General features: G+C 44.1%; 1 protein-coding gene across 1 annotated transcript in view; it reads left to right on the top strand.

The window, feature by feature from the left end:
• The window catches only part of LOC132870999 (gastrula zinc finger protein XlCGF26.1-like), a 241,713-nt gene that overhangs the window by 87,690 nt on the left and 133,689 nt on the right, over positions 1–20,334 (top strand). The window lies entirely within an intron of this gene.

The following is a 20,334-nucleotide window of genomic DNA, read 5'->3' as shown; positions in this document are numbered from 1 at the left end:
ATTTGAGTCCCTGGCGGCATAGTGTGTTACTGATGGTAGCCTTTGTTACTTTGGTCCCAGCTCTCTGCAGGTCATTCAGTAGGTCCCCCCGTTTGGTTCTGGGATTTTTGCTCACCGTTCTTGTGATCATTTTGACCTCATGGGGTGAGATCTTGCGTGGAGCCCCAGATCGAGGGAGATTATCAGTGGTCTTGTATGTCTTCCATTTTCTAATAATTGCTCCCACAGTTGATTTCTTCACACCAAGCTGCTTACCTATTGCAGATTCAGTCTTCCCAGCCTGGTGCAGGTCTACAATTTTGTTTCAGGTGTCCTTTGACAGCTCTTTGGTCTTGGCCATAGTGGAGTTTGGAGTGTGACTGTTTGAGGTTGTGAACAGGTGTCTTTTATACTGATAACGAGTTCAAACAGGTGCCATTAATACAGGTAACGAGTGGAGGACAGAGGAGACTCTTAAAGAAGTTGTTACAGGTCTGTGAGGGCCAGAAATCTTGCTTGTTTGTAGGTGACCAATACTTATTTTACTGAGGAATTTACCAATTAATTCATTAAAAATCCTACAATGTGATTTCCTGGATTCTTTCCCCCATTCAGTCTCTCATAGTTGAATTGGTGGCTGACTAAATACTTTTTTGCCCCACTGTACCTCTATGAGTTTTTTTTTAAACAGATAACACCAGAAGCAATCAAACCTCTTTGAAAAACAATCAATTATTCTTTTAGCAATGGCTGTGTACCTAAATCCTTTAACCTAGCAGTTGTCAGACCCTTGATTAAAGAACCTAACCTCAACCCTTGTCAGCTGTCCCAGTATAGGCCAGTATCAAACCTCCCATTTATCTCCAAGATCCTCAAAAAAAACTGTGGCATAACAGTTATGCTCATATCTACATGGAAGTAACATCCCTGAAAGGTATCAGTCAGGATTTAGACCTCATCATAGCACAGCAACAGCACTGGTTAAAGTAGAAAATGACCGACTACTGGCTCCTGATCAGGGTTGTGTCTCCTTGCTTGTGCTGCTTGACCTGAGTGCAGCTTTTGACACCACTGATCATACTATTCTCCTTGATGGACTAGAAAATGTCATTGGTGTTAAAGGAACAGTCCTCTGGTGTCTCAGGTCTTATTTAACTGATCATTGTCATGTTCTATATGTAAATGGTGACTAGCATGCATACAGAAAAGTTTGGTGTTCCATAAGGTGCTGTCTTTGGCCCATTGCTTTTTTTTTTCTTATAATATGCTACCTCTGGGTAATGTTATTTGTAAGCATGGTATTACTTTCCACTGTTATGCTGGGGGCACAGTTGTATGTTTCAGCAAAGCCAGATGAGAGACACCAGCTTAATAAAATTAAGGAATGCGTAAAGGACATTAGACACTGGATGCTTATTAACTTCCTTCAACTTAATTCTGGCAAGACATTACTAGTACTTTTACTAGGACCACATGCAGCTAGAAGTAAATTTTCTGATTAAATAGTAACTCTAGATGGCCCTTCTATTTCTTCATGGGCAGCAGTAAAAGACTGGTGTGATTATTGGCTCCAGTCTTTCATTTGAAGCCCATGTAGATAATATTGCTTGAATAGCCACCTTTCAGCTCAGAAATATTGCAAAAGAAATAAGTAATACTGTAAATACATGATGCAGGAAAACTAGTTCATGCTTTTATTACTTCTAGGTTGGATTATTGTAATGCCTTACTGTCTGGATGTTCCAGTAGGTGCATAAACATGCTCCAGTTAGTTCAAAATGCAACAGCAAGAGTCCTTACAAGAACTAGAAGATATGACCACATCAACCCTGTCTTATCCACATTGCACTGGCTCCCAATCCAATTTCATATTGATTATTAAATACTACTGTGGCAGTGGGGGCGTGGTCAAGCGTCGGTCTGTGACCGGAGGGCGGAGTCGGGGAAGGTAAGTGGCAGAATCACTACACCTGAGGTGAATTAACCTGTTTGTGTGTCTTCCCCAGTGACCGCGCCCTATTTAAGGAAGAGAGGGAGAGCAGAGCGGGCTCTCTCCCGAACCAGATGACTGATGTGTGTGTGTGTATGCATGTGGCTGGGAGAGTGTATGTTTGTGACTGTAAAGTGCGAATAAAGAGAGTTTTTGGAACTCAGTTCTGGCCTGCCGTACTTCTGTGCTCCACCCACCTGCTCTGACCTCTACAGTGGTGCTGAAACCCGGGACGCCGAGCACAGAGGGGAACAGCCCCATGGACTCCTCCCCCTTCGCAGACCGAATCCATGCCCTCACCACGGCCCAACAGAGCCAGCACCAGGCGCTGCTCGCCCTCTGAAAGGAGCAAGAACAACAGTTCGAGGCCCTGGTGCTGGTGCAACAGGAAGATTGACAGGCATTCTGGCACCTCCTCGCGTCAGTGGGGTCCACCATCTCCACCGCTGCGGGCCCACTCCACCTCACCCTAACGAAGATGGGCCCCACGACGACCCTGAGGCCTTCCTCATGCTATTTGAACAAGCAGCAGAGGCATCGGGGTGGCCGGTGGAACAGCGCACGGCGCGTCCTCCCCCTGCTAACAGGTGAGGCACAGCTGGCCGCACTACAGCTCCCCGCCGACAGATGGCTGGTCTACGCGGACCTGTGCCGGGCCGTCCTCCAGCGTGTGGGGCGCACCCCCGAACAACATCGTCAGCGCTTCTGCGCTCTGCGCCTAGAGGAGGTCGGCTGCCCGTTCGCATTTGGCCAGCAACTCCCGGACGCCTGCAGGCAGTGGCTGAGGGCCGACAGCCGCGACGCCGAGGGAGTCGTCGACCTGGTGGCGCTGGAGCAGTTCATCACGCAACTTCCCAAAGAAATGGCAGAGTGGGTCCAGTGCCATCGCCTGGCATCACTGGATCAGGCCATCGAGTTGGCGGAGGATCATTTGGCGGCTGTTCCCGCGGCAGGATCACAGATCCCCTCTTCGCTTCTCTCTTCTCTTTCTCTCTCTCTCCCCTTCTGTGTCTTGTCCTCGCCCCGTTCCCCCACCGCGGAGGCGGGGGCCGGCTCCCTCACAGCCGGTCCACCGCACCTGCGGTGTCCTCCCGTTTCCCGCTTCCGTGTCTGTCTCCCCCCCCCCCCCTCCCTCAGGTGAGTGAGCCCCAGAGTACCGGTGCAGAGAGAAAGCCCAGGCCGGTTTGCTGGTGCTGCGGGGAACCGGGGCACCTCCAGCATCAATGCTCGGGAAAGGTGGGCGCGGTGGTCCGGATCCCCGACGTGCCAGGAGCTGCCCTCGATCGGGCCGGAGCGTATCGCATACCGGTGAGTATCCAAGGGGATACATATCAGGCGTTGGTGGCTGTAATCAGACCTCAATTCACCAAAGCCTGGTGCAAGACGAGGCATTGGGGAGAGCACAGTTGGTGAAGGTGTTGTGTGTGCACGGGGATGTTCACAGCTATGCTTTAGTGTCGGTCCATTTTTTTTCAGAGGGGAAAAATTTATAGTAAAGGTGGCGGTTAATCCTCGCCTTACCCACTCAATAATTTTGGGGACGGATTGGCCGGGATTTGGGGAATTAATGAGTCACCTAGTGAAGAGTGGGTCCTGCCGTAGTTTAATAAGGGGAGGTCCCGGTGTCACGTTGGTGGGAGCAGCTGTCACAGAGCCATCTACGTCAGCTCCACGTCAGAGTGAGGAGCCGCCGGCTCCTCCTCTCTCTCTCGGGGAATCCCTCGCGGATTCTCCATTAGAGCAGTCGCGAGACGAGACTCTGCGGCATGCATTTGACCAAGTGAGAGTAATCAATGGTCAAATGCTCCAGCCAAACGCCACCCCGTCCTTCCCCTACTTCACAATTATGAAGGATAGATTATACCGAGTGACGCAGGACACTCAAACTAAAGAGCAAGTCATGCAGATTTTGATTCCGAAGAGCCGCCGGGAATTGGTATTCCAGGCGGCTCACTTTAATCCCATGGCTGGACACTTAGGGCAGAATAAAACACTAGCCCGAATAATGGCGCAGTTCTATTGGCCAGGGATTCGCGTCGATGTCCGTAGGTGGTGTACAGCATGCCGCAAATACCAGTTAGTAAATCCAGCGGCCATCCCAAAAGCGCCTTTGTGCCCTCTCCCATTAATCGAGACCCCGTTCGAAAGAATTGGGATGGATCTCGTCGGGCCATTAGATCGGTCAGCATGAGGGTACCGCTTTATATTAGTTCTGGTGGACTATGCAACGCGATATCCGGAAGCGGTGCCTCTTCGCAATATCTCAGCACGCAGTATTGCGGAGGCACTCTTCCACGTTATCTCCCGAGTTGGAATCCCGAAAGATATTCTGACTGACCTAGGCACTGCGTTTGTCACGAATACTGAACGAACTTTATGGGTTATTAGGTATTAAGCCGATCCGCACCAGCATGTATCACCCACAAACGGACGGTTTAGTCGAACGATTCAGTCGCACCCTCAAAAATATAATTAGGAAATTCGTAAGTGAGGACGCACGTAATTGGGATAAATGGCTCAAACCCTTGTTGTTTTCAGTGCGAGAGGTGCTTCACAATCCTCCATAGGGTTCTCCCCGTTCGAATTGTTATATGGGCATAAGCCGCGAGGCATTTTAGATGTGCTGTGAGAAAATTGGGAGGAGGGACCTTCACCAAGTAAAAATGAAATTCAATATGTTATGGACCTGCGCGCAAAACTCCACACACTCACACACCTAACCCAGGAGAATTTGCGGCAGGCCCAAGAACGACAAACCCGCCTGTACGACAAGGGTACGTGCCTTAGTGAGTTCACACCGGGAGATAAAGTACTCGTACTGTTGCCCACATCGAGCTCCAAATTGGTCGCCAAGTAGCAAGGACCCTTTGAGGTCACACGGCGAGTCGGGGACGTCGACTACGAGGTGAGGCGAACGGACAGGGGTGGGGCACTACAGATTTACCACCTCAATCTGCTCAAACTCTGGAACAAGGAGGTCCCCGTGGCGTTGGTGTCGGTGGTTCCGGAGAAGGCGGAGCTGGGGCCGGAGGTTCAAAAGGGACCATTGGCATCGCGTACCTCTCCAGTCCCCTGTGGAGACCACCTCTCCCCGACCCAACTCGCGGAGGTTGCCCAGTTGCAGACCGAATTTTCGGACGTGTTCTTGCCCCTGCCCGGCCGCACCAACCTCATAGAGCACCACATTGAGACGCCCCCGGGGGTGGTAGTGTGTAGCCGCCCTTACAGGCTACCCAAACACAAGAAAAAAGTGGTTCGGGAAGAACTCGAGGCCATGCTCGAAATGGGCATCGTCAAGGAGTCCCACAGCGACTGGAGCAGCCTGGTGGTCTTGGTACCCAAGGCCGACGGGTCAGTCCGGTTCTGTGTGGACTATAGAAAAGTCAACGCGGTGTCTAAATTCGACGCGTACCCAATGCCTCGTATTGATGAGTTGCTCGATCGACTAGGCACGGCTCGCTTTTACTCGACACTGGATTTGACGAAGGGTTATTGGCAGATCCCCTTGACTCCATTATCCCGAGAAAAAATGGCCTTTTCCACACCGTTCAGCTTACACCAGTTTGTCACACTTCCTTTTGGGCTGTTTGGGGCGCCCGCTACGTTTCAGCGGCTGATGGATAGGGTCCTCCGTCCCACACCACCTATGCGGCCGCGTACCTTGATGACATCATTATTTATAGTAATGACTGGCCGCGGCACCTACAACACCTGAGGGCCGTCCTTAGGTCGCTGAGGCGGACGGGTCTCACAGCCAACCCGAAGAAGTGTGCGATTGGGCGGGTGGAAGTACGGTATCTGGGCTTCCACTTGGGCAATGGGCAGGTGCGTCCCCCAATTAAAAGACGGCAGCGATTGCGGCCTGCCCGATGCCCAAGACCACAAAGGGGATGAGACAGTTCCTGGGGCTGGCTGGCTATTATCGTAGGTTTATACCTAATTATTCAGACGTCACCAGACCGCTGACTGATCTCACTAAAAAGGGGGCACCAGATCCGGTCCAGTGGACAGAGCAATGCCAGCGGGCTTTTTCTGAGGTAAAGACTGCACTGTGGGGGGGGGCATTGTTACACTCCCCTGACTTTTCTCTCCCTTTTATATTGCAGACGGACGTGTCGGACAGAGGGCTGGGGGCTGTTTTGTCCCATGAGGTGGAGGATCACCCAGTGCTGTACATAAGTTGTAAGCTGTCAGTGCGTGAGGGGCGCTAAAGCACCATAGAGAAGGAGTGCCTGGCCATCAAGTGGGCGGTCCTCGCCCTCCGTTATTACCTGCTGGGGCGCCCTTTCACCCTCTGTTCAGACCACGCACCCCTCCAGTGGCTCCACTGCATGAAGGATGCCAATGCGCGGATCACCCGTTGGTATCTGGCACTCCAACCCTTTAACTTCAAGGTGGTCCACAGGCCGGGGGCGCAGATGGTCGTGGCGGACTTCCTCTCCCGTCAAGGGGGGGGGAGGGGGAGTCGGCTGCAGGCCGGACAGCTGCCCGGCCTGAGTCGGGTGGTGGGGGTATGTGGCAGTGGGGGCGTGGTCAAGCGTTGGTCTGTGACAGGAGGGCGGAGTCGGGGAAGGTAAGTGGCAGAATCACTACACCTGAGGTGAATTAACCTGTTTGTGTGTCTTCCCCAGTGACCGCACCCTATTTAAGGAAGAGAGGGAGAGCAGAGCGGGCTCTCTCCCAAACCAGATGACTGATGTGTGTGTGTGTACCGTATATATGCGTGTGGCTGGGAGAGTGTATGTTTGCGACTATAAAGTGCAAATAAAGAGAGTTTTTGGAACTCAGTTCTGGCCTGCCATACTTCTGTGCTCCACCCATCTGCTCTGACATCTACAACTACTATTGACCTTTAAAGCACTGAATGGTCTCAAGCCACAGTACCTGAGTGAATACCTGCCATGCCTCCTAAGATCAATAGGTATAGGCTATTTTTTGGCACCTCAAGTAGTAAAGGCTACATCGGGGCAGAGCTTTCACTTACAAAGCCCCATATTTATGGATCAGCCTTTCAAGTAGTGTTCATGACTCAGACATAGTTTAAGTCTAGGGTTAAGGGGTTAGGGTTCGGTTTCATGGAGGCTGTGTTGTGCAGTGTCGTTCCTAGGGCTTCTCCTCGATGTTCCACCAATGCCATGCAGTCATCCCCATGTTGCATTTGGGTTTTTCTTGGGGGAGGGTTTATTTTAAGATTGTGAGTAGGGAAGAGGGAAACAATGAAGGTGAGGTGATGGGTTATGGTAAGGTTTTAGGGGTTAGGGTTGGGTTTTGGGGTGAGGGTTAATTTTGGGGTAAGGTATAGTGTTAGTCTAGGGTAGGAGTTGTGGAATAACTCTGCTATGCGCAGGCCTATTGTAGTTTGGGGGTGGAAAGAGAGGGTCTGGTGAGGCGAAAGCCTGTAATCAACAAAAAAGTAGAAATATTCAGCGAATTTGTTCCAGTAGCCTAATCAATATAAAATTAAATCATACTGACTGTACAGCTGCTGCCAGCACCTTTGATCTAAAGGTGGGGCTATTAAATATTTGATCTCTTACATCTAAAGCGCTAATATATTGAACATATATTCATTTATTAACTCCGCAGCCATGACGGCTGAATTAAACTCCGCAATTAATCATAACAATAAACAATTAAGAATAACAATAATCTAAATACTTGACAGTTACAAAATTCTTCAGGCGTTCAGTATTGCAGACAGACTGTATAGCAGTCCTAGCTGATCTTAAATTATACCTTGTATCACATTCTCCAATTCTGCTTTGTATCAGAGGAAAAAGGGGATTCCCAGGTTGTATCTTTTTCATAAAACGTTTGCAAGATTCAGCACGATGGTTCGCAAGTGTAGATAGACCGGTTTGTGATAAAGCATCGCTATAATGTACACCCGGTAGAATTATTGCCAACGCGTGTTTTTGGACATCATCTAGTGCCTTGGAGAGAAAATTAGGAAGAGTGGAATAAACGACGGATGCATATTCTAATATAGATCTTATGAGAGAGCAATATATGGTAACAATATCAGTTACCTGAAAGCCAGAACGTTTTAGATTCCTTATTACATAAAGCTGCTTGTTGGCTTTCTTCAATACGTAGTCTACGTGGACGTCCCATGTCAAGTCATGAGAGATGTATACACCGAGTAGTTTAAATGACTTAACGCGTTCCACAGTAGTGCAGCCGATGGCAATCGGGCGCCAAACGCAGCTGTTGTATTGAAGAAAGTCAACAACCATTTCCTTACACTTAGAAGGATTTAATTTCATGTCGTTAAGCTCAGCAAAATCTTGAATGTCCCTTACAGTAAAGTTGGTCAGGGATGGAGAATTTCTTGGAACTCCCTCAATGATAGATAAGTCATCAACAAACTTTATGCAGAGTGGCCACTGAGAAACTAGGCTATTGACCATAACCGCAAAGAGCAGTGGTCCCAATTTTGTACTTTGAGGAATTCCTCCGTGAGGGTATTTGGTAGAAGATACACTGTTACTGATACGCACAAATTGGGATCTGCCCTGCAAAAAGGCCGCTACCCACTTTAATAGACTGGAATGAATATCAAAGGTTGCTAGCTTCTCAAGCAGAATATGGTGGTTTATAAGGTCAAAGCCCTTTTTAAAATCTGCAAAAAAATACCTAATGCTAGAGTTACCTTTATCAAGCGCTTCTAATGTTAGGTGCAATAAGTAAACTATTGCTTGCTCAGTTGACCTACCAGAAACAGCAAATTGTTGGTTGTCTAAATTATTGAAAATTTTAGAGAGGAGTCGAACTAAAGTAAAACTTTCCACCACTTTAGCTAATTGTGAAGTAAGAGATATAGGTCTAATGTCATTCTCGATTGCCTTAAGTGGTCTCTGCTTAGGTATAGGGCAGACAGCAGCGCACTTCAGGAGAGGTGGAACAAAACCATCCCTGAGAGAAGAGTTGTAGATGTTTGAGATGATTGGGGCGAGCTCAAACGCAAATGTTTTGAGAATGATATTTGGAATACCGTCGGGACCTGGTGCCTTTTTTACGTGGATCTTGTGCAGCGCAACATACGCCTCGAACTCAGAAACCAAAAGACTCTCAGGTGGGGCGTCCGCAATGGCGTTGTCAACATCTGACGGTTGCAGGGGCAGGAACTCAGCTGTTAATCCTACGAAGAAGTTATTGATTTTGTCGCACAAACAGTCCAGAGAATCATCAGCATCGTCAATCAGCTGATCGTACCACTTACGCTCATGATAAGACGCACCCGAAAGGCTTTTAACCTCTTTCCACCACTTCCCTTTAGCTGTATCCTTCAAGTTCTTCACCTTTGCCTTGTAAAATGCCTTCTTACAGTCCTTGATAGCTCGCTGGACCTTATTGCGCCACAGATGAAACATGGGCGAGTCTTTACCTTCTTGGATAAAGTATTTTTGTCTTTTTTTTAACCAAGCATTTTATCTTCTGAGTGATTCATGGTTTGTCATTGCTATATACCTTCTTCGTTTTTAGTGGCATAAAATGATCCACAGCGTTACCAAGTGTTGTGATGAAAGTATCAAACTTATCTTGACATGACACAAGATGATAAACATGATCCCAGTCATAACTTGTAATCCACTGCCAAAATGATCTCAAAGAGCTCTTCCTAGTGTCATGTGACACCACAGATCTCTTGGAGGGTTTGGGAAGATTCCAGTTTTCTTGTATCAAGACACAGAAATGGTCACTTGAACCAACCTTGGGGAGTTGTCGCGGATCAGAAAAGGCCTTGGGAGAATTTGTTAACATCCAATCCAGGATACCGGTATCACGTGTCAGGACCTTAACAATTTGCCTAAGCCCACACATACGAGAGAATATGTTAGTTGATATTTTTGTGGAGTTGGGATTGAAATCTCCAGCTATGCAAATCAAGGCAACAGGGTGTTGCGATAGGAAGTTATCAACAGTGAATTGGATGTGGTTGTATAAGTTATTATTGTCTTAAGCGGTGGCCTGGGGTGAGTAGTAGACAAGTCCAAGCAGAATGCAAGAAAATGCTCTAGGAAGGCACTTAGGCCTTAACCGAACCCACATAGTTTCGGTGACTGAGAAGTCTGCCAGATCGAGCTGGGGTAGTCTTGTACAAGGGATGCAGCTTTTGACATAGACCACAACCCCACCCCCATGAGTAGCGCGGTCCTTGCGGAGCATGATGTATCCGTCCATTTGAACCGCACAATCAGGGATTTCGTCCGTAAACCACGTTTCGGTCACACAAACAATGTCAGCACAGTTAGTACTTGCAACACACTGTAATTCGTCAATTTTAGATGTGAGAGCTCGGGCATTGGTAAGCAGGAACGATGGAACTGTTATTTTTGGCATATCTCCCCTGGGACCATCATGGAGTACGAATACAGATGATGAAGAACTTGTGGAATCCTTGCTTCTGGGAGTGAAACCAGGGATATTACGCTGACCAGCACGCTTACCTCTGTATCTTAAAAGGCTGTTTAATTTCAGGGAATCAAGAAACGATGAGTGAGGCTTGCATTTTAAATCCCGGAGTATGTTATAAAGGCAATCACGCCAGTACTCCACTGTTGTTTTAGTGCAGGAAGCTCTATGCAAATTTGTCTCCAATTTTCTATGCAATAATTTTCTCCAGTTGGTTTCTTCACAGGACTGGGATTGCTAGAAATGTCAACAAATCTGGTAATATCCATTGAAAGATAGTATCCTAGGATCAGCAGAGTGGTATGGCCATGTTTCATGATCTTAGAAACTGACACTCCCAACCGGCAAAAGCCAGCGGCAGAGCACACTTTGCTGAAATTGCCGACGGGCGCGAAAATATAGCATTGATTCCTTCATAATCTGACTTTGGAGCAGAATAAGGTAATCTTGGCTATATTGTGGCCTTTGGTATAGCAAAATACAGGCTGAAAATAGAATTATTAACGGAGCACAAAATTTCATGGCCGCCATAGCCGGTGCCTGTGCAGTCCATAGCCAATGAAAACAGCTTTGATGGTTCAATGGTTAATGAACTCATTACTGATTAGAAATTTAATGTACTTTGTTTAACTGAAACATGGATTAAGCCAAATAAATATATAGCATTAAATGAAGCAAGTCCTCCTGCCTCGTCTAACTGGCAGAGGAGGAGGCGTCATGGTTATTTATCAAGTCAAGTCAACTTTTTTGTCAAATATGCTATACATGCTCGACAGACACCACAGATGAAATTTCAGTCCTCTCTGACCCACGGTGCAAACAGGCAATGCAATAAATAAAAATAGAATAATTGAAATAAACAATATAAACAGTATAAACACTCTAGATAAGAACTAGACATAGACTACACACTATATATATATATATATATATATATATATATATATATATATACACACACACACACACACACACACACACACACACACATACAAATACTGTACACACACATAAATTGGAGCAAATAAACAGTCAAGGGCACTTGAGGTATTGCAGGTGAACATGAAATAAGCAGTATAAACAATAAACTAATAGCTGTTAAGGTGAGGTAGTGCAGAATAGTGCAAATGAGCGAGGTAAAGTGAAATGTGCAGTCCCTGAGTTCAGTGTGTTAATGAACGTTGAGAGTGTGTGTGTGTGTGTGTGTGTGTGTGTGTGTGTGTGTGTGTGTGTGTGTGTGTGTGTTGGGGGGGAACTGTGAGGGTGACATGTCAGATGCTGAGGGGGGGGCAGGGGGTGTGTGGGCAGAATCTGTGGCAGAGGGGGGAGGAGGGGCAGAACAGGGAGAGAGTTGAGCCTCCTGACCGCCTGGTGAAAGAAACTGTTCTTGAGCCTGCTGGTTTTGGCCCGGAGACTCTGCAGTCTCCTTCCCGACAGCAGCAGACTGAAGAGGCTGTGAGATGGGTGGGCGGGGTCACCTGCAATCCTGATGGCTTTGCGGGTGAGGCGGGAGTTATAGATATCCATAAGAGAAGGGAGAGAGACACCAATGATCCTCTCAGCTGCTCTCACGATGCGCTGCAGAGTCTTGCAGCAGGACACGGTGCAGGCGCTGTACCACACTGTGATGCAGCTGGTCAGGATGTTCTCGATGGTGCCTCTGTAGAATGTGTGCATGATGGGGGCCGGGACTCTTGCTATCCTCAGTTTGCGGAGGAAGTACAGACGCTGTTGGGATTTTTTGGCCAGTGATGCGGTGTTGTTACTCCAAGACAGGTCTTCAGAGATGTGCACACTCAGAAACTTGGTGCTTCTCACCCTCTCCACTGCAGCACCATCGATAAATAGTGGAGCATGTTGGGTGTGCGCTCTCCTGAAGTCCACAATAATCTCCTTTGTCTTCTCCACATTCAGGCAGAGATTGTTGTCCTTGCACCACATGGCCAAGCGGCTCACCTCACTCCTGTAGATTGTCTCATCGCCATTGTTCATGAGACCCACCACAGTCGTGTCATCCGCAAACTTAATGGAGAGATTAGAGCTGGATTTTGGTGTGCAGTCATGGGTCAGCAGAGTGAAGAGGAGGGGGCTCAGCACACATCCTTGGGGGGCCCCCGTGTTCAGTGTGATGGTGCTGGAGGAGTTGCTGCCGACCCGTACAGTCTGTGGTCTCCCCGTCAGGAAGTCCAGCAGCCAGTTGCACAGGGAGGTGTTGAGTCCCAGCTGGTCCAGTTTATAATGATTATCTAGGTGTAACACAGAAACATGGTTATAAATTTAATACATTTGAAGTTCTTCATACTAATATAATGTATGTAGCCTCGAAAAATAGTTCTACCCAGTTAATTCTGTTACTTATTATTTACAAGCCCCCGGGGCCATATTCGGAGTTTCTTTCTGAATTTGCAGATTTTCTCTCAGATCTAGTTATTTCCTTAGACAAAGCTTTAGTTGTTGGAGATTTTAATATTCACTTCGATAACCCAGAAGACCCTTTGAAAAGAGTGTTTGTGTCCATTTTAGATTCAGTAGGGATTAATCAGAATGTCACAGGACCAACCCATAATGGTGGTCACACCCTCGATCTAATACTAACATTCGAGTTAAACGTAGAAAATATAGTCATACTTGCACAGTCCGAAGTTATCTCAGATCATTATCTCATCTCATTCAAAATATGTCTGAGTAATAAATATGCACCTCACCATGCTACTGTATTAAACGTACATTCACGTCAACTACTGCACAGAGCTTTATAAATGATCTCCCAGAGTTATCAACTTTGATTGGGTCACTGTCAGCCCCTGCAGAACTTGATCAGGCAACTGAATGCTTAGAGTCAACATTCCGCCATACTTTAGATAATGTAGTTCCTCTTAAATCGAAAATGGTCAGAGACAAAAAATTAGCACCCTGGTGTAATGATGACACTCACACTTTAAAACAGACCACTCGAAAATTGGAACGTAAATGGCATCAAACAAAATTGGTAGTGTTCAAATTAGCATGGAAGGAGAGCTTCCTGAAGTATAGAAAAGCTCTTAGTGCTGCTTGATCAATATATCTCTCCTCCCTAATAGAAGATAACAAAAATAATCCTAGATTCCTATTTAATACTGTAGCAAAATTAACCAGGAATAAGTCCACACATGCACACCTGCAGTATGTAATAGCAATGACTTCATGAATTTTTTTAAAGACAAAATTGAGAATATCCGACAAAAAATTCAAACTACTAATTTAAGGTCAGACAATGTAAGTGACCCTGTAGTTAACAATATAACTATCAGATCAGCAATTAGAATGTTTTACTCCCCTAAAAGAAACTGAATTACTTTCATTAATCTCGGCATCAAAAGCATTAACTTGTGCACTAGATCCCTTACCTACATGTCTATTCAAACAGATAATACCTGAAGTAATTGAACTGCTTCTAAAAATAATAAATTCTTCTCTTACGATTGGCTATGTAACCAAATCCATTAAACTAGCAGTTATCAAACCCCTGATTAAAAAAAACTAACCTTGATCCCTGTCAGCTGTCCAATTATCAGCCAATATCAAACCTCCCCTTTATCTCCAAGGTCCTTGAAAAAGCTGTGGCACAGCAGTTATTCTCATATTTACATAGGAATAACATCCATGAAATGTATCAGTCAGGATTTAGACCTCATCATAGCACAGAGACAGCTCTGGTTAAAGTAGTAAACGACCTACTGTTGGCGTCTGATCAGGGCTGTCTCTCGCTGCTTGTGTTGCTTGACCTTAGTGCAGCATTTGATACCATTGATCATTCCATTCTTCTGGATAGACTAGAAAATGTTGTGGGAGTTAAGGTAACGGCCCTCTCCTGGCTCAGGTCTTATTTAACTGATCGCTATCAATATGTTGATGTAAATGGTGATTCTTCTAGACATACTGAGGTAAAGTTTGGTTTTCCACAAGGTTCTGTATCGGGTCCACTGCTTCTTTCTTTATATATGTTACCTCTGGGTGAGGGGTGGCACGGTGGTGTAGTGGTTAGCGCTGTCGCCTCACAGCAAGAAGGTCCAGGTTCGAGCCCCATGGCCGGCGAGGGCCTTTCTGTGTGGAGTTTGCATGTTCTCCCCGTGTCCGCGTGGGTTTCCTCCGGGTGCTTCGGTTTCCCCCACAGTCCAAAGACATGCAGGTTAGGTTAACTGGTGACTCTAAATTGACCGTAGGTGTGAATGTGAGTGTGAATGGTTGTCTGTGTCTATGTGTCAGCCCTGTGATGACCTGGCGACTTGTCCAGGGTGTACCCCGCCTCTCGCCCGTAGTCAGCTGTATAGTATAGTTTGGAGCAAATTTCATTAATTAAACAGAGAACTGAACTTGAGAACATTTCAAGCACAGACACAGTATGTCTGCATCATGAGAAACTGTTTCTGATGAAATATGAAGAGCTACAGAAAAGTTGTTGTGATCCATATGAAAGGCACAAGAAAAAAGTTAAAACAGAATTACGTTCAATTCTTCCTGAAACAGCAGATTCACTTTCAAAACTGATAAATAAAAATATTAAACCTGGACAAAAATTGTGTTCTAAATGTTCACAGAGAGTGAAAGAACATTTAAGTCAAGCAGATTCAGCAGGTTCTACAGAATCAGAACAAGAGAGCATGTGTGTAGATGTGGATCCAACATACACTGGTGAGGTAGCTGAATCACTTGACAAAAGCTTTGTGTCAATTGGTTGCTCTCCACTGAAAATTGCCAAGTATAGCCACAAACAGAAAGCTGCATATGGCAAAGCAAAGCTGCAACAAGTAGAAGAAACTTTACGTTCTAAAATGAAATTTTATTAATTAATGAAATTTGCTCCAAACTATACTGAGAGAGTGTATTTAACTTACAATTTCTGTTGTATGTTAGTTTATGGCAGTCAGAATCTTTCTTTAGTCCAGTTCCTATAGAACAGGGAGGAAGTTCAGCCATTTCTAGATGTCTAAGAACAAACTCATTTATACTGATCTCAAATTGAAAGCAACTACAATTAAATTCCCTAGTCAACTATTCAAAATATCCAATCCTCGCAAAGAAGCACATTCATTTATTGTTAGTTTTTTTTTTCTTTTTTATCAGACATCTAATTTTTTAGGTTTGTTTACCTGACATGTTTCGACGTACGACTGTCGTCTTCCTCAGAGTGTCACCGGATGTTATTGGTGACGCATCTTTTATCAGCTGATGTTTCCGAAGGCGTGGCCTTCTTGTCTGGATTGACAGGTCGGTCACGCCTTCTACTGTCAGTTCGTCCCCTGCAAGATGGCACTCCAGGTGTGGGAGAGCATGTATGCTCCCTCATCTCGGTTGATGGTCCTCGGACTTTGCTTACGGATCTCTATGGCCTCCCTGATGTTCGGAAACATCAGCTGATAAAAGATGCGTCACCAATAACATCCGGTGACACTCTGAGGAAGACGACAGTCGTACGTCGAAACATGTCAGGTAAACAAACCTAAAAAATTAGATGTTTGATAAAAAAGAAAAAACTAACAATATTCAATATAAGACATAATGAACGTAATCGAAAGAAACACATTCAGTTAATAACATTGGTAAATTTTCTCAGTGCTATGTATTTAATATAATCCAAGCAATATAATGTTATCTGAACAAGTATGCAGTTTACAGACTCTAAAACTATAAGATATGAGCCACCTGTTCTGGTATCAAAGGTCACCTATTGTGCCGTGTTGATATTGATAAGGCTGGCTGTTGACTGGTACACAATAGCTGGTCATTGATTGCTAATGTTACACAGTCTTAGATTAAAATCAATTTACAAATAATTAATACTGAGCATTAAATGAAATTTTATTTAAAATTGAGGAAGAAACATGTCTCCTAACCTACTTGAGCCTTTTTGAAGCATTTATTAACCCTCAAATATCAGTTATATGAAAATATATCAAAAATTCGAATTTGGTGAAAATTGATTTTTTAAACCCCTGTAGTTTAAAAATACTTGAGAGACACAGAACAAAAATTTGGAAATATAAAATATGGGTCTTGGGGATTACTGAAAAAAATTTACAAGTTCCTAACTGCTATCCCACATTGGATTTCTTGCTACTGAAAATTGCATGTTTTAGAAATTGGCGAATTTCAAAACCCTATTACAGACAGACTAGGAATAGTGGAGACTTGGTAAAACTGAAATTGGTAGATATTTCTGTGTAGATTTGAATAACATTCTTAGTTTAAGCATTACTGCCACAGGCAAGCTTCCAGAATGAGTTAAAAATGCAAAAAATGCAAATTTGTCTTTTTAATTTCCTTGTTAAAATCACCATCTAATATACAATGACCATTGAAATTCTAAGTTGAAGCTTGTAGTACAAGACATTGAGTCTCTCTGTGCAAAATTTTAGGTTTCTATCTTGCATAATAAAGATTATATTACACTTTGAAATATGTATGTTTTGAGCAAAATGCAAAAAAATCGAAAAATTCAAATGCCTGTATCTCTGAAACCATTGGAGATAGGAAGCTCAAATTTTGGAGATTAACTTCTTTTAATAGTATCTCTGAGCCCTCCAAATTTCATTGAAATCTGAGATGGTCGAGCATAAATTTGTCAGATATTTGTTGATTTGGCATGGAATGACCCGATCTGGGTAAAGTTATGTTTCTGTGCTGGTGTAAGAAGGGGTGAAAAGTTACTCAGTAGGATATGTATGATAACATTGGGGAATGTTGTGGAGGCCTGTTTATAGAGTAATGAAAACTGTTTTGTGCTTGTGTTTTTGGGGTCGTGATCTCGATGGTTAATCCCCACCGACTTCACTTGGGGAGAGGGGGAGTTTGTTTCAGTAAATTGAGGAAATGGTAGCACTGAGGTAGCTGTCAATTTGGATTCTAAGGTTGGGAAATGGGGGGATCCTGTTTAAATTTGAACCCCCTAGAAAGAGTATGGGATGCTGTGCTACAATGGACCAATGTTTTAATTTTTCTTTGCGGTTTGATACACAACGGTATGTGTGTTGAAAGTATGCTGGCTGGGTAGGTGCATGGGAAGGGCTAGGTGTAGGCTGTGACCTAGTAGGTTGTGAGGGGTCAGGAGTCAATACAGAGCTGTTAAAGGGGAACTGAAGGCAATTTTTTAATTATCAAAATTCTATTTATCTCATTTTATTAAATATAGGAATGCATTTTGATAGCTATTTTGTCACTGCTATAGCAAGTTATGAGTGTTTGAAATATGCTGTGTAATATATCAGTCCATATGTCAAAGCAATGGCTATAAAGAAGATTCGTTGAGACCTGTGCAAGACATCATAGGACGGAAGTAAAATGTACAGCGGAAATCAAATTGACCAACATCTGCCAATGTTCCCTGTGTCTGAAATCGCTCACTCGTTAGCTACTCCCTACTCCCTATATAGAGAATTACTATCAAGAGGACTATATATTGAGCTCATTGGTAAAAGGAAAAATCGCTTTCAGACACTAAACCGTCACGCTGGTATTTACGTCATTACTGTCGCACAATTAAAACGTGCCAGATCAGTTGGCTGGTGGATTTTCAAAATAATAAATTGATGCATGTATTTTTGTGATGAATCCATATTATACTGTGGGTGGTAGAAATTGGCAACTGGACTTGCTTGAAGATTCTTGAAAACGTTTCACCTCTCATCCAGAAGGCTTCCTCAGTTCTGTCTGACTAATAGGGAGTATCAGATACACTTCTCATACTGAACGTATTTCCCATATTAATAAATACAAAGTCCCTGCATCTTTCAGTTCTTTTAAATCAAGGCTGAATACTTTCTTCTTTGCTGCTGCCTTTTATTAAATCAAATTTGAGACTTTTAATTTGATTTCTTTCAGTGCAGCTGCAATGCATGATGGGATATATTGCTTTGGTTAGTGACCATCGTTGTATACTACTTTTCGTGATGCATTGTGGGATACTTTGAGTGCACTATATAGGGTGTAAATAATCCTTACTAAGGTTTTGGACAACACTACAAAATGGTGTCCCCACTATATAGTGCCCTTTATAGTGATTAGGGAGTGATTTCGGACACAGGGGTTGTCAAAAGACGTGCGTGCCCTCTTTTTAATGCTGATATAATCAAGCCGGAAGTTTTGTTTTGTTTGTTTTGATCAGGAAAGTTTGAAAAAAGTCAGCAGTGATCATCATTTAAACTCGTTTTTCTGCAATATTTCGTTTGGAAAACAGTTTTCAGAATGGCGGCACTGACACCTGGCTGACACTTCACGTTTCGAAGTCTCGCACAAGTCTTGTGAAGATCAGTCGGATAAGCAACGCTTGCCGTGGACCAAACAAACTAAATTCAACATGGCTAAAAAGCGAATAGGCCAATAAGTATAAAATTGAATAGCAATTAGTTGCTAATACGAGTCATAATATAAGGTTACTAAAACCAAAAATGTAATTGAATAACATGTTAATTAAGAAATAAAGCAAGTTTAAAAATGACTTCAGTTCCCCTTTAAAATGTTAGCTGTGGTGATTTCTTACCTCATAAAAAGTTCCCACATCATCCTCACTCAAAGTGGAAGGGGCCCAACCTGTTGGTAGTTAAAGGAGAACTGAAAGCAAGTTTTTTTATTATCAAAATTCTATTTCTCATTTTATTAAATATAGGAATGCATTTTTGATAGCTATTTTGTCACTGCTTTAGCAAGTTATGAGTGTTTGAAATATGCTATATATCAGTCCATATGTCAAAGCAATGGCCGTAAATGAGATTCGTTGAGACCTGTGCGAGACATCGTAGGACGGAAGTAAAACGTACAGTGGAAATCAAAGTGACCAACATCTACCAATGGTGTCAAAAGACGCGTGCCCTCTTTTGAATGCTGATGTAATCAAGCTGGAAGTTTTGTTTGTTTTGATAGTGTAATGGAAATTTCTAATAAACACTTCAGAATGCTTAACAGTTGTCTTTTCAGTTATTTATTATAGTAGATCATATAAACAGATATATAAAATAGGAAAGGAAAGAGAAGAATAGAAGAAGACACCACTTCTGATGATGCCGAAAGTACGCACACTCTGAGTTGTGTTTTTTTGGCTGTATCTATTTTAATTCTAAAGGCATTCGCTCACTGCTTGTGTCTTCACATGATTGGCTCAAGATTTTCTATGAAGTTTTGCTAATGAGTGTACCTGGCATGCTTTGGTACGTGCAGGCAGATGCATAGTTATGGAGAACTCAGGCACCCTGCTTATCACCAAGGCCACAGAAAGGCGATTACAGCATGTGGAAAAACATCTTTCTTAGTTCACTAAGTCACTTGAGCTCAACATACAGAAACACAGAGAATAATAATGTTCATCCACTAAATTTCCCTCACATTTTCCCCCTTTTTATCCTATAGGATAATAATTGCTAAAAGAAAAGAACTGTACACAGTTTCAGTGATAAGAGTTCTCAGAGAGATTCGACTTAACACGTCATTGAGTGTATAGGGATAATGCTAAGGCCGTTTTTTATAAGACAGATGTCTTAAATAAATGCTAGCAAGCCATATACATAGATCAGGAATAATAGAACAGGAAACAATCATAATGAAAGTGTTTTAAGTCAGGACTAGTTTCATGTCAACTGTGCTGATGTTATCAAACGGTGGGTTATAGTCTTCGTGTGGGTTTGGAGGCCAGTCAGGTAAGTCGCCTGAGTATATTTTCCCATCTGGTAACCAATATTTGTCAGCTGCCTCTGAAACACAGACATGCAACATTGAGAGAAAACAGGGAGCAAACATAGCATCACAATCACTAAACCCAGGACCGGTATGGTGGATGGAATCAGAGTCTTCCATTGACTAAACCAACTGTCTTTGACTCTGTGTCAGCCTGGGTTCCCTGTATCGACCACCACACGGATCCTCCCATGAGCCCCAGCAGGATCAGGATGCTCAGGCCCACGACTGGACCTAGCTTATAATGA

Source organism: Neoarius graeffei, chromosome 22, assembly GCF_027579695.1.
Source record: "Neoarius graeffei isolate fNeoGra1 chromosome 22, fNeoGra1.pri, whole genome shotgun sequence".
NCBI lineage: Eukaryota > Metazoa > Chordata > Actinopteri > Siluriformes > Ariidae > Neoarius > Neoarius graeffei.
This window is presented reverse-complemented; position numbering and strand designations above follow the sequence as displayed.